The sequence below is a fragment of the Ceratotherium simum genome, chromosome 40 (assembly GCF_057802395.1).
Source record: "Ceratotherium simum simum isolate JZ-2026a chromosome 40, ASM5780239v1, whole genome shotgun sequence".
Lineage (NCBI taxonomy): Eukaryota > Metazoa > Chordata > Mammalia > Perissodactyla > Rhinocerotidae > Ceratotherium > Ceratotherium simum.
This window is the reverse complement of record NC_141939.1, coordinates 8,753,525-8,766,902: the sequence shown is the minus strand read 5'-3', so window position 1 is coordinate 8,766,902 and position 13,378 is coordinate 8,753,525. Positions and strand designations below refer to the sequence as shown.

General features: G+C 39.2%; 1 protein-coding gene across 1 annotated transcript in view; it reads right to left on the bottom strand.

Annotated features, from left to right (window-relative positions):
- Positions 1–13,378, bottom strand: part of IL1R1 (interleukin 1 receptor type 1) — a 121,318-nt gene that overhangs the window by 82,196 nt on the left and 25,744 nt on the right. The window contains exons 3-4 of the mRNA XM_087426296.1: positions 4,701–4,914; positions 92–261 (exon numbers count right to left, since the gene is read on the bottom strand). The gene's annotated coding sequence lies outside the window, so the exon portion shown is untranslated. The remainder of the gene's footprint in view (positions 1–91; positions 262–4,700; positions 4,915–13,378) is intronic.

Genomic DNA, 13,378 nt, shown 5'->3' with positions numbered 1-13,378 from the left:
TGCGAAAAGAGAATATGAAGAAGCACAGACAACACGTGTGTGCATGAGTGTGTGTGTGCATGTGTGTGCCCACATGCAGGCATGTACATACCTGGAATCTAACCTCGACTCTCCCTTCACGGGCTATGGGACTTTGAGACACGGTGGTCCAGCAATTTTGTAATTAAACAGACACTGATCTGGGCCCCAGGAGACTGCTTTAACTTCATCTATATGTCTTTGGGGAAATCATTTCACCTCTCTGGACTTCAGTTGCCACATCTGAAAAAAAAAAAAAAAAAAACACAGAGTATAGTCTAAATCCTTGCTACACAAAGTGTGGCCACAAGGCAGGAGCATCACCAGAGAGCATGTCAGAAATGCAGATTCTCAGGCCCCACCCCAGACCTGCTGAATCAGAATCCGCATTTTAATAAGATTCCCCAGGTAACTCCTGTGCACGTGAAAGTTTGAGGAGCACTGGTCGAAAAGATCTCTGAAGTGCCTTCCAGTGACACATGCTGTTAGTTTAACCTTTGTCCCTTTCAACTGGAAAAGTTAACACGCCATGTCCAATGGCTGCCTTGTAACCTTTGTGGTCAGGCCTTGGGAGAATCTGGCTTGGCACTTGCCTGCTGAGTTCACTCCTATTCCAGGCAATGACAATATAAACAAATCAGATCATCTCCATGACTCTCCCGGACCACTGAGCCCTATCGTGTCTTTTAGTTTCCTACCAAACCTCCTAGGAGAATGCCATCCCTTAATACTTCATACCTCCAGACAGCTTCCACATTTATTACTGGTTTTGAGGGATTTTGCAAGCACAGATTAGTGAGCAGGAAAGACTCTAGATGAATTATTACAGTGATAGTCTTTTTCTGTGTGTGAGGAAGATTAGCTCTGAGCTAATATCCATTGCCCATCCTCCACTTTTTGCTGAGGAAGATTAGCCTTAGGGCTAACATCTGTGCCCATCTTCCTATACTTTATATATGGGATGCCGTCACAGCATGGCTTGATAAGCGGTGCATGGGTCCATGCGCGGGATCCGAACCTGCAAACCCTGGGCCGCTGAAGCAGAGCACGCAAACTTAACCACTACGCCACTGGGCCAGCCCCACAGCAATAGTCTTTTAGCACTTAATGAAGCCATGATCGCTAATAGAAAGCATGAATTGACTAAGAATAGCCAAGTCTGGTGAAGTTCACTCAGTCTTCTGTTTGATGGGGTTATAGATGGGAAGATTAGGCAGAATACTGTGAACTTAATGAATCGGTAGTTGATGAAAGCATTTGCAAACCTCTTTTTTATGAGCAAGATGAAGAATGCAGTTAGTAGAGTTAGATATTTTCATAAACACCCATACTCCATGACAAATGGATCAGTCTAAAGAGTGGTCTCCACTGGAAAACCTCAGGCTCTGTACTTGATCCCTCCCAGGAAAGTTGGCAACCAGGCTAGGTGTGGACACGGTCATTGTCACCCTCCATTTGTGGTGAGTGAAGAGTAGAGGAGGGAGTGGAGGTTGGAAGGAATACATTTCCCCCGCAAAACAGCAAATTCAAGGTTAGAAAGCAGAACTGGTATCTGAAGTCAAAAGAATTATCAGGTGAGCATTGGCAAAAAGAACTAGAAGGTTTGGAGGTGGATCCTGGTAATATTCTAGGAGGCCATGAATGCAGAATAAGAGAGCGCCGCAAAGCCAGGCTAGAGGTTAGGGAAGGAGCTAGGAGGTGCAGAGCAGGTTCCTACAGCATGAGGGCAAAACTGGCAAGCTTATCACATGATGGAGTTAAAATGAACTGCGAATTCACTGAGTGAGCAAATTAGGATCCCAAAAGATCTCATTAGATTGGAACCATAGGCCAAATCTAATGACATGAAATTTAACATAGACTAATCTAAAATCCCATTCTTACTTCCCAAACCTAATTTTGTAGATACGGGACAGGCCACACAAAAAGCAAAAGATTGGTAGAAAACAACCAAACAAGTGTCCGGGTCTTGACTGACTAAGAATTCCCCTATGAATCCTAAATGTGATGGGAGACTGTGTGCTAAGCTTCCCTGGTAGAAGTGTAACTTCTAACATGAGGGAGGTGGTCCTTCTCAAGGTTGTCCTCCTGAGCAGTATCTTCCAAATGTTCTCCCATCGTGGCACTCAGAGAAAATGACAACATGGGCTGCTCCTGGCCAGAGATCAGCCAGGTTCTCCCGCCAGCCCAGAGGCCAAGGGGATTGATATCTGCACACCTGGAAGTCATCAGGCCCTGCTAGAGGCCATAGTACCCTACCCTAGAGACGGAAGTAGGACAATGGCATAGAAAGTTCCAGAGGCCGATTTAAGGAAGACCTTCGTAACAATAGAGCTCTCAGGAGCGAAATGGGCCAAATCTGAAGATCGTGTGTTTGCCCCATCTCTGAAGTACTCAAAGGCCACTTGAGGTGGGCATGAGTAGAATGGTAGAATCCATTCTACCCTCTCTTCTCGGCCCTCTGATTTTGCATTAAGTTTGTGGGTTCTTTTGTTTTGCTTAGTTTTGCCCTCATGACAAATCAATGTGCTAGGCAGGACATTTTCTCCTTATTCACATTTTGAAACAGGAAACTGGAGCTAGCAGGGACAAATCCAAGACTAGAATTTAGATCTACAAACTTCAACTCTTTTTCTTGTTTACTCTATCACGGTACCTAGCTGTACATTTCTGTGAAGGTGCCTAGCTGTACATTTCTGTGAAATTTGGGTGCAGTTGTCAGTTCTTCCAGTGAATAAGGAAGTCACTGCCTTTAATAAAGTAAGATGATATGTTACTTGTATTCATTGTGTGTCTAGTTCTAAATATGAGTCACAGCTCAATAAATGTGCCCAAATTGTGCTGTTAAATATTAGGTGAAGCATATTGTCTTCAGTTGTTCTTTGACACAAGTTAACTAGTGTCACTAAATCTGTAGGAAGGTTCAAAAAATCCTGATTAGCACAGATTTTTAAAATATTTTTTTAAGTAAGAATAAAAACATAACTACAATTCAGAAGATAGGGAAAATAGAGAAAAGATTTAAAAGTCTTTTATGGTCTTGCCACTTAATTGCCGTCACTGTTAGCATTTTGGAATATTTCCAAGTACCCTTTCTTTTTTGCCCACATGTATCTTTGTAATCTCTTTGACTTGGCATTACTTGGCAAGTGGTTTTTTTATGCTATTATGTGGCCTTCATAATTGTCATATTTAGTGCCACGTAGTACATATCATCTCATATTCTGAGACATTTCCCCTCTTTGCAATCTTAACTCTCTTTATGATTTTGCTTTACATTTAAAAAGAAAAAAGATTTTATCCCCACTACATTTTAAAAGTCTAGAAGGACAGACACCTCCGTAGCATTGACAGTGGTTACATGGGAAGGAAGGAATTGTTGATAATACAGGGTTATTTTCATCTTCATTATATTTTTTAGTATGTTGTAGATATTTTACCAGAAGTATGCATTACTTCTAATAGAGACTTTAAAAATCTATAGAATATGAAGTAAAGACTCAGTCACTACAAACTGAACACTTGTGTGCTCCTGCCCCGTCTGTAGCTGACACTAAAGGGACCACGGACACTGTTGCATCCAGTACAAGGAAATCAATAGACCCTGTGGTAGCTTGATTCACTTAACTTCAAGAGCAATTATCATCAAGTGTCTTGTGAGGGCTGTGTGTGTGTGTGTGTGTGTGCGTGTAGCCATAAAATATCATTTTCCATGTTTATTATGCCTATATCCTCATAGATGAAGATTTCATGAGCAAAAAACCCATTTATTTTCTAACTTACTGCAAATGTGGTTTCAGTTATAGAAATCATAAAAATATAAAGATCTAAAAGTACCTAGTGGTTCACAAAAGGCTTGTGAGACTGTATGTCTACTTACTTCCTTACTCAGTTTCAAACCCTGCTCTTCTCCTTAAAAACCAGTTCATTACTTTCTCTCCTATTCCCTCCATGCGAAGGAATCCTAACTAATGATGATCCTTAAAGTTTTTCTAAGTAATTCTTACCTTAAAATGGTTCTTTTGGATTCCGCTCAGACTGCCTCTCTGAGACATCTGAGTCCTTGTTGTCTAAAGGGACGATTCTGAACAAGGTGTTCTCACGATGTTCTACTCTGTCCGTTGGCAAGAGAGAACAGGCCTATACCGGGCGTGAGGAATCGGGTTCTCACTACGGGCCAGCCCCTGCTGGTCACGAGACCTCGACACATCTCCCCTCCTTGCCTCACCACCTCTTCTGTAAAGCAAGGCCCCAAGTGAAATGACACACAGGAGGTTCCACGCTGAGAAATAGTGGCAAAATTCAGAGACTGTGATTCATTTACTTCTTAGGCCTATGCATAGGACTCGAGCTCATTGTTCCGAGGCCAGTCTGTACAATCAAACGGCCCAGTTTTTACCAGCCCAGCCAGTAAAGCTGTGTGACCCTGAGCAAGTTTCTTAACCATTCTGTGCCTTGATTTTTCATCTATAAAATAGAAACAATATTTGTATTTACTTAACTGTATTATGGAGAATTTTAAGTGAAATAATACATGTAAAGCATTTAGAACAGTGCCTGGTATATACAATTAACATTAGTTGTTATCTGGAACTTCCTTTGTTCTTTTGTAAAAAACAATGCACCATACAAACACAAAACAAAATTTTCCTTTGAGAGCATTTGAGTCAATGAACAATTACCTTCTATACTGGTTTTCCTTCTACCTCTCAGAACCATTTTCTTCTGTACTCTGGATCCTTGTCCTCCTCCTAACTTCTAGCTACCAAGACGTCCCAAGAATCACAGCTGCCGAACCCAGCTCTTCGCCCATCTCATTCCTTCAGCCGTCACCCTCTGGGAGGATGGGAGCTTAGCCAAAGACCAATACTGTATGATCTCACTTATATGTGGAATCTAAAAAAAACAAAAACAAGCAAACTCATAGAAAAAGATCAGACTTGTGGTTACCAGAGGTGGAGGGGAGGAGGAGGTGGAATTGGAGGAAAGTTGTCAAAAGGTACAAACTTCCAGATATACGATAAGTAAGTACTAGGGATGTAATGTACAACATGGTGACTATAGCTAACCCCGTCATACGATGTACAGGAAAGTTAAGAGAGTAAATCCTCAGTTCTCATCACAAGGAGAAAATCTTTTTCCTTTTTTCTTTTTTTTCTTTTTATTTTATCTGCATGAGAAGGTGGATGTTAGCTGAACCTATTGTGGTAATCATTTCACGATATACGTAAATCAAACCATCATGCTGTACGCCTTAAACCTATACAGTGATGTATGTCGATGACTTCTCAATAAAACTGGGAAAACACAATAAATCACTTGGTTAGGTGGAACTGATACATAATCATGGATGTTTTAAAACCAGTTCTATACTACTGTTCTATGTCTTTAGTCCATACTGCTTGTAGATAGCTGGTACTAAGATAATTTGCTGTAACTCATGATAGTATTTATTTATTTTTGAATGGATTATTCTTTTTTTACATGTATTTGTCTTTTATCTCCAATAAAGGTGTCAGCTCCTTGGGGGGAAAGAAAAGAAAGGACACTGTGGTGGAGGGAGAGGGTAAGCTCAAAGCTTAAACTCTTGGGAAGCAGCTGGGAAGTAGAAAATTTGTGAAGTTTTGCCATATGTGTAAGCCTGTGAAATCATCACCACAATCAGGATAACGAGTACACCACCATCCCTAAAATTTTCTCACACTCCTTTGTAATTCATCCCTCCTGCCTCTCCCCAGACCACCGCTGATCTGCCTTTCTGTTACTATTGATTAGCTTGTATTTTCTAGAAATTTATGAATAGAATCATACAGTATCTGCTCTTTTTGTATGTCTTTTTTCACTCTGCATAATTATTTTAAGATTCATCTATGTTGTAGTATGTGTCAATTGTTGCTTCCTTTTTATTGTTGAGTAGTATTCCGTTGTGTGGATATATCACCATTTGCTTATCAATTCAATTATTGATGGGCATTTGAGTAGTTTCCAGTATGGAGCTATTACAGGAGAAGCTGCTTTGAACATTGATGTACAAGTCTTTGTGGGCTTTTATTTCTCTTGGGTCAATACTTTGGCGTCAAACGTCTGAATCAGATGATAGGTGTATTTGGAACTCTTTTGGAAACTCCCAAATTGTTTCCCAGAGTGGTTGTACCGTTTCATATGCCCAGGAGCAGTCCTTGAGTGTTCCATTTCCTCCACATTCTCACCAATGATTTGTATGCTTAGTCTTTTAAATTTTAGTCATTCTAACAGGTATTTCCCTAAGAACTAATGATTTTGAGTATCCTTTTATGTGCTTATTTCTTATCCATATATCTTCTTTGATGAAGCATCTGTTTAAATCTCTTGCCCATTTTTCAACTGGAGTGTTTGTTTTCTTAATGCATGTTGAGAGTTCTTCATATATTCTAGGTACAAGTCCTTTATCAGATATAAGATTTGTAAATGTTTTCCGTGGCTTGTCTTTCCATTCTCTTGAGTGTCTTTAGAAGAGCACAAGATTTTTCATTCTGATGAAGACCAATTTATCAATTTTTTTCTTTTATGGATTGTGCTTTTGGGTATATGTGAGATATATTTGCTTAACCCAAGAACATCATCATCAATGTATTCTCTTAAGTTTTCTTCTAGAAGTTTTATAATTTTAGGTTTTACATTTAGTTCTATAATCCATTTTGAGATAATTTTTGTAGATGGTGTGAAATATGGATCAAAGTTTTCGTGTGTGTGTGCTTTCATTTTGCAGATGGATGTCCGATTGTTCCAGTACTGTTTGTCAAAAAAACCATCCTGTCTCCATTGCCTTTTGACCTTTGTTAGAAATCAGTTGTCCGTATATGTGTACCTGTATTTTTGGACTGTCTATTCTGTTCCGTTGATCTATTTGTCTTTATACCAACATCATACTGCCTTGATCATTGTAGCTTTATGATAAATCTTTAAAACAGGCAGTTTAGGGTCCGGCTAGTGGCATAGTAATTAAGTTCACATGCTCTGCTTCAGTGACCTGGGGTTTGCAGGTTCAGATCCCGGACAGGGACCTGCACGTTGTTCATCAAGCCATGCTGTGGCAATGTCCCATGTAAAAAGTAGAGGAAGATTGGCAAAGATGTTAGCTCAGGGCCAATCTTCCTCAGCAAAAAAACAACAGCAACAAAAAAAAACAGGCAATTTATGATAGGGCAATAAGAAAAGGCACTGGTGAGTGGCACGGGAGATGAAGGTCAAAGATTAAGCTCTTGGGAAACAACTGGTTTTTGTTCCTCCTCCTAGCCTGTGTGTGTATATGTGCATAGATCAGGATGACAAGAGATTTTCACATATTGAGGTACATGGGATAGCTATTCTGGGTCAAAACTGATTTGGCTTGAACTAAAGAAGCCTGACTTATGGTCTATCAAATATACATTGTACATCTGCTTTAACCATTAAAGTAAAGAATGCATTAAACATTATCTCAAAGTAAAAGGATGCACTATTTTAAGATGAGAATGCATACTTCTCCTCCTACTCCCACCAGTATCGGGAATGCTTGCATTAGTACTCCTGGAGATAAATTCCCTTTCCCAGACATCAGACTCATGTTGACCTGCTAATTTGCAACTGAATACCTCTTTGAAGCTTTGATGAATATGTATCCTGGGTGTATCTGGCGTATGTTCTTTGCTATAAAAATGTATAAGACTGTACTGAAAACCATGCTTCTTTAGAATGCTTTCTTCCTTTGTGGGGACTGCCTACCCAGATTATAATTCTCAAGCCTGGCTCAAGTAAAGGTCATTTTATCTCTCTTATCTATAGAATGGTTATTGGTTATTTTTTGTCAACAATGATATCAGAAAATTAAAGTACTATCACTTTGCTAAATAAAATATTTCTCCTAGGAAATATCCTTCTACACATCTCCACTGCTAGGCCTTCATAATTGTTTCTTTAAAAATCAATCAAGTATAAAAATTGAATCACCTTCATCATTTTGTTAATTATAAATGCAGTGTCTCCTCACAGACATACACAATTACCTGCATTCGTGTGGCCAAGTCACTTATTCCTATCTCTGAATCTAGAAATGCATGCAGTGGGCCGGCCCCGTGGCTTAGCGGTTAAGTGCTCGCGCTCTGCTACTGGCGGCCCAGGTTCGGATCCCGGGCACACACCGACGCAATGCTTCTCATTACTCGGCTGAGGCCGAGTCCCACATACAGCAACTAGAAGGATGTGCAGATATGACATACAACTATCTACTGGGGCTTTGGGGGAAAAATTAAAAAAAAAAAAAAAAGTTTAAAAAAAAAAAAGAAATGCATGCAGTCACTTCCTAGATTCAATACCTAGTAACAGGAACTTTCTAAAGCTTTGGTAGAGATTGGTTAACAGCTTTCTCTAGGTAACTGTGTGGCAAACCAGGAGGCCTAGTTGATCAATTGCTCTAGCCATAGAGCACATGTTATTGTGGGGGATCAGAACTGGCCACCTCACAATATGTCTCTTTACCTTGATTATTTTCTCTAAAAGAAACTTTGACCTCCCCCCCACTAACTACCTAAAAAATTCTAAGATATAAGGCCTGTCCCCCAGGACAGGCCATCGCTATAGATAACTTTGGGTATGGATAGACTAAGAGGGTCCTTGCTAAGCTCGTTCTTTTTTTTTTTTTTTTTTTTAATTTTTTGTTTATTGCAGTAACATTGGTTTATAACATTGTAAAAATTTCAGGTGTACATCATTATACTTCTATTTCTGCATAGATTATATCATGTTCACCACCAAAATACTAATTACAACCCATCACCACACACATGTACCGAATTATCCCTTTCACCCTCCTCCCTCCCCCCTTCCCCTCTGGTAACCACCCATCCAATCTCTGTCCCTATGTGTTTGTTTATTGTTGTTATTATCTACTACTTAATGAAGGAAATCATACGGTATTTGACCTTCTCTCTCTGACTTATTTCACTTTGCATTATACCCTCACTGTCCATCCATGTTGTCACAAATGGCTGGATTTCATCGTTTCTTATGGCTGAGTAGTATTCCATTGTGCATATATACCACATCTTCTTTATCCATTCGTCCCTTGATGGGCACTTAGGATGCTTTCAAGCTATTGTGAATAACGCTGCAATGAACACAGGGGTGCATGTACCTTTACAAATTGGTGTTTTCAAGTTCTTTGGATCAATACCCAACAGTGGAATAGCTGGATCATATGGTAGTTCTATCCTTGATTTTTTGAGGAATCTCCATACTGTTTTCCATAGTGGCTGCACCAGTTTGCACTCCCACCAGCAGTGTATGAGAGTTCCCTTCTCTCCACATCCTCTCCAACACATGTTGTTTCCTGTCTTGTTAATTATAGCCATTCTGACGGGCGTGAGGTGATATCTCATTGTAGTTTTGATTTGCATTTCCCTGATAGTTAGTGATTTTGAACATCTTTTCATGTGTCTGTTGGCCATCTGTATATCTTCTTTGGAGAAATGTCTGTTCAGGTCTTTTGCCCATTTTTTAATTGGGTTGGTAGTTTTTTTGTTGTTGAGATGCATGAGTTCTTTATATATTTTGGAGATTAAGCCCTTATCAGATGTATGGTTTGCAAATATCTTCTCCCAATTGTTAGGTTGTCTTTTCGTTTTGTTGATGGTTTCCTTTGCTGTGCAGAAGCTTTTTAGTTTGATGTAGTCCCATTTGTTTATTTTTTCTATTGTTTCTCTTGCCCCGTCAGACGTGGTGTTTGAAAAGATGTTGCTAAGACCGATGTCGAAGAGCGTACTGCCTAGGTTTTCTTCTAGAAGTTTCACAGTTTCAGGTCTTACATTCAAGTCTTTAATCCATTTGGAGTTAATTTTTGTGTATGGTGTAAGGTAAGGGTCTACTTTCACTTTTTTGCATGTGGCTATCCAGTTTTCCCAACACCATTTGTTGAAGAGACTTTCTTTTCCCCATTGTATGTTCTTGGCTCCTTTGTCAAAGATTAGCTGTCCATAGATGTGTGGGTTTGTTTCTGGGCTTTCGATTCTATTCCATTGATCTGTGTTTCTGTTTTTGTGCCGGTACCATGCTATTTTGGTTACTATAGCTTTGCAGTATACTTTGAAATCAGGGAGTGTGCTACCTCCAGCTTTGTTCTTTTTTCTCAGGATTCCTTTAGCTATTCGGGGTCCTTTGTTGTTCCATATAAATTTTAGGATTCTTTGTTCTATTTCTGTGAAAAATGTTGTTGGAACTTTGATAGGGATTGCATTGAATCTATAGATGGCTTTAGGAAGTATGGACATCTTAACTATGTTAATTCTTCCAATCCAAGAGCACGGAATATCTTTCCATTTCTTTGTGTCTTCTTCAATTTCTTTCAGAAATGTTTTATAGTTTTCGGTGTACAGATCTTTCACCTCTTTAGTTTAGTTTATTCCTAGGAATTTTATTCTTTTTGTTGCCACTGTAAATGGGATGGTATTCTTAATTTCTCTTTCTGCTACTTCGTTGTTAGTGTACAGAAATGCAACGGATTTTTGTATGTTGATTTTGTATCCTGCAACTTTACCATATTCGTTTATTACTTCTAAAAGTTTTCTGGTGGACTCTTTAGGGTTTTCTATATATAAAATCATGTCATCTGCAAATAGTGAGTTTCACTTCTTCCTTTCCAATTTGGATCCCTTTTATTTCTTTCTCTTGCCTGATTGCTCTGGCTAGGACTTCCAGTACTATGTTAAATAGGAGTGGTGACAGTGGGCATCCTTGTCTGCTTCCTGTTCTTAGAGGAATAGCTTTCAGTTTTTCACCATTGAGGATGATATTAGCTGTGGGTTTCTCATATATGGTCTTTATTATGTTGAGATACTTTCCTTCTATACCCATTTTATTCAGAGTTTTTATCATAAATGGATGCTGTATCTTGTCAAATGCTTTCTCTGCATCTATTGAGATGATCATGTGATTTTTATTCTTCATTTTATTAATGTGGTGTATTACATTGATTGATTTGCGAATGTTAAACCATCCCTGCATCCCTGGAATAAATCCCACTTGATCATAGGGTATAATCTTTTTAACGTATTGTTGTATGCGATTTGCTAGTATTTTTTTGAGGATTTTTGCATCGATGTTCATCAATGATATTGGCCTGTAATTTTCTTTTTTTGTGTTGTCCTTGTCTGATTTTGGTATCAGGGTAATGTCAGCTTCATAGAATGAGTTAGGGAGCTGGCCCCCCTCCTCAATTTTTTGGAAGAGTTTGAGAAGGATAGGTATTAAGTCTTCTTTGAATGTTTGGTAGAATTCACCAGGGACGCCGTCTGGTCCTGGACTTTTATTTTTGGGCAGGTTTTTGATTACTGTTTTGATCTCCTTACTGGTGATTGGTCTATTCAAATTCTCTACTTCTTCTTGATCCAGTTTTGGAAGCTTGTATGATTCTAAGAATTCATCCATTTCTTCCAGATCGTCGAATTGGTTGGCATATAGCTTTTCATAGTATTCTCTTATAATCTTTTGTATTTCTAAGGTGTCTGTTGTAACCTCTCCTCTTTCATTTCTGGTTTTACTTATTTGTGCCTTCTCTCTTTTTTTCTTGGTGAGTCTAGCTAAAGGTTTGTCAATTTTGTTGATCTTTTCAAAGAACCAGCTCTTGGTTTTATTAATTTTTTCTATTGTTTTTTTGGTCTCTATTTCATTTATTTCTGCTCTGATTTTTATTATTTCCCTTCTTCTACTGATTTTGGGCTTTGTTTGTTCTTCTTTTTCCAGTTCCTTTAGGTGCATTGTTAGATTGTTTATTTGAGATTTTTCTTTTTGTTGAGATAGGCCTGTATTGCTATAAACTTCCCTCTGAGAACCGCTTTTGCTGTATCCCATAAATTCTGGCATGTCGTATTTTCATTTTCTTTTGTCTCCAGGTATTTTTTGATTTCTTCTTTGATTTCTTCATTAACCCAGTCGTTGTTCAGTAGCATTTTGTTTAATCTCCACGTATTTGTGGCTTTTCTGATTTTCTTTCCATAGTTGATTCCTAGTTTCATACCGTTGTGGTCAGAAAAGATGCTTGGTATTATTTCAATCTTCTTAAATTTATGGAGACTTGTTTTGTGGACTAATATGTGATCATATAAATTCCTGTTTGTGGTCTTCTTTTTTCCCCTTAAATCAGTCCCTTTAACATTTCTTGTAGCACTGGTTTCTGGGTGACAAACTCCTTTAATTTTTGCTTGTCTGGGAAATTTTTGATCTCTCCTTCCATTTTGAATGATAACCTTGCTGGGTAGGGTATTCTTGGCTGTAAGTTTTTTCCTTTTAGCACTTTAAATATATCATGCCATTCTCTTCTAGCCTGTAAGGTTTCTGCTGAGAAGTCAGCTGATAGCCTTATGGGGTTTCCTTTGTATGTAACTTGACATTCTCTTGCGGCTTTTAGGATTCTCTCTTTATCTTTAATTCTGGACATTTTGATTATGATGTGTCTTGGTGTGGGCCTCTTTGGGTTTATCTTGTTTGGGGCTCTCTGTGATTCCTGTACCTGGATGTCTGTTTCTTTCCTTAGGTTAGGGAAGTTTTCATCTATTATTTCTTGAAATAGATTCTCCGCCCCTTTGTCTCACTCTTCTCCTTCCGGGACACCTATAACACGGATGTTAGTGAGCTTGATGTTGTCCCAGAGGTCCCTTAGACTGTCCTCACTCTTTTTAATTCTTTTTTCTTTTACCTGTTCAGCTTGGGTAATTTCTTCTAGTCTTTCATCCAGCTCACAGATCTGTTCTTCTGTATCCTCTACTCTGCTTTTGAGTCCCTCTAGTGAATTTTTCATTTCCAGTATCGTATTCTTCATTTCTGATTGGTTCTTTTTTATACCTTCCATTTCTTTGTTGACATTCTCACTGAGTTCATCTATTCTTCTCCCCACATCAGTGAGCATCCTTAACACTCTTAGTTTGAACTCTCTGTCGGGTAGGTTGCTCATTTCTGTTTCACTTAGTTCCTTTTCTGAGGTTTTGTCCTGTTCCCTTACTTGGAATGTATTCCTTTGCCTTCTCATTTTGCCTCTTTCCCTGTGCTTGTGTCTACGTATTAGGTACGTCAGCTACGTCTCCTGCTCTTGGGTAGGTGACCTTATGTAAGTGATGCCTTAGGAGGCTTCCAGTGTGCTTCCCTCAGTTCTCAATGTTCCAGGGGTGACCCCTATGTGGGCTACGTGTATCCTTCTGCTGTGGCCTACGTGTGTCCTTCTATTGTGGCCTGTTTGCTCTCCCTGTAGGCGCCCAGGGAGGCTGAGTTATGCTCCTGGCCAGCTGTTGTAATGCTCAGCTGCTTGTAGTTGTTGTGGGCCCTTCAGTCTCTTTATCAGGTTTGGGGATCCCCA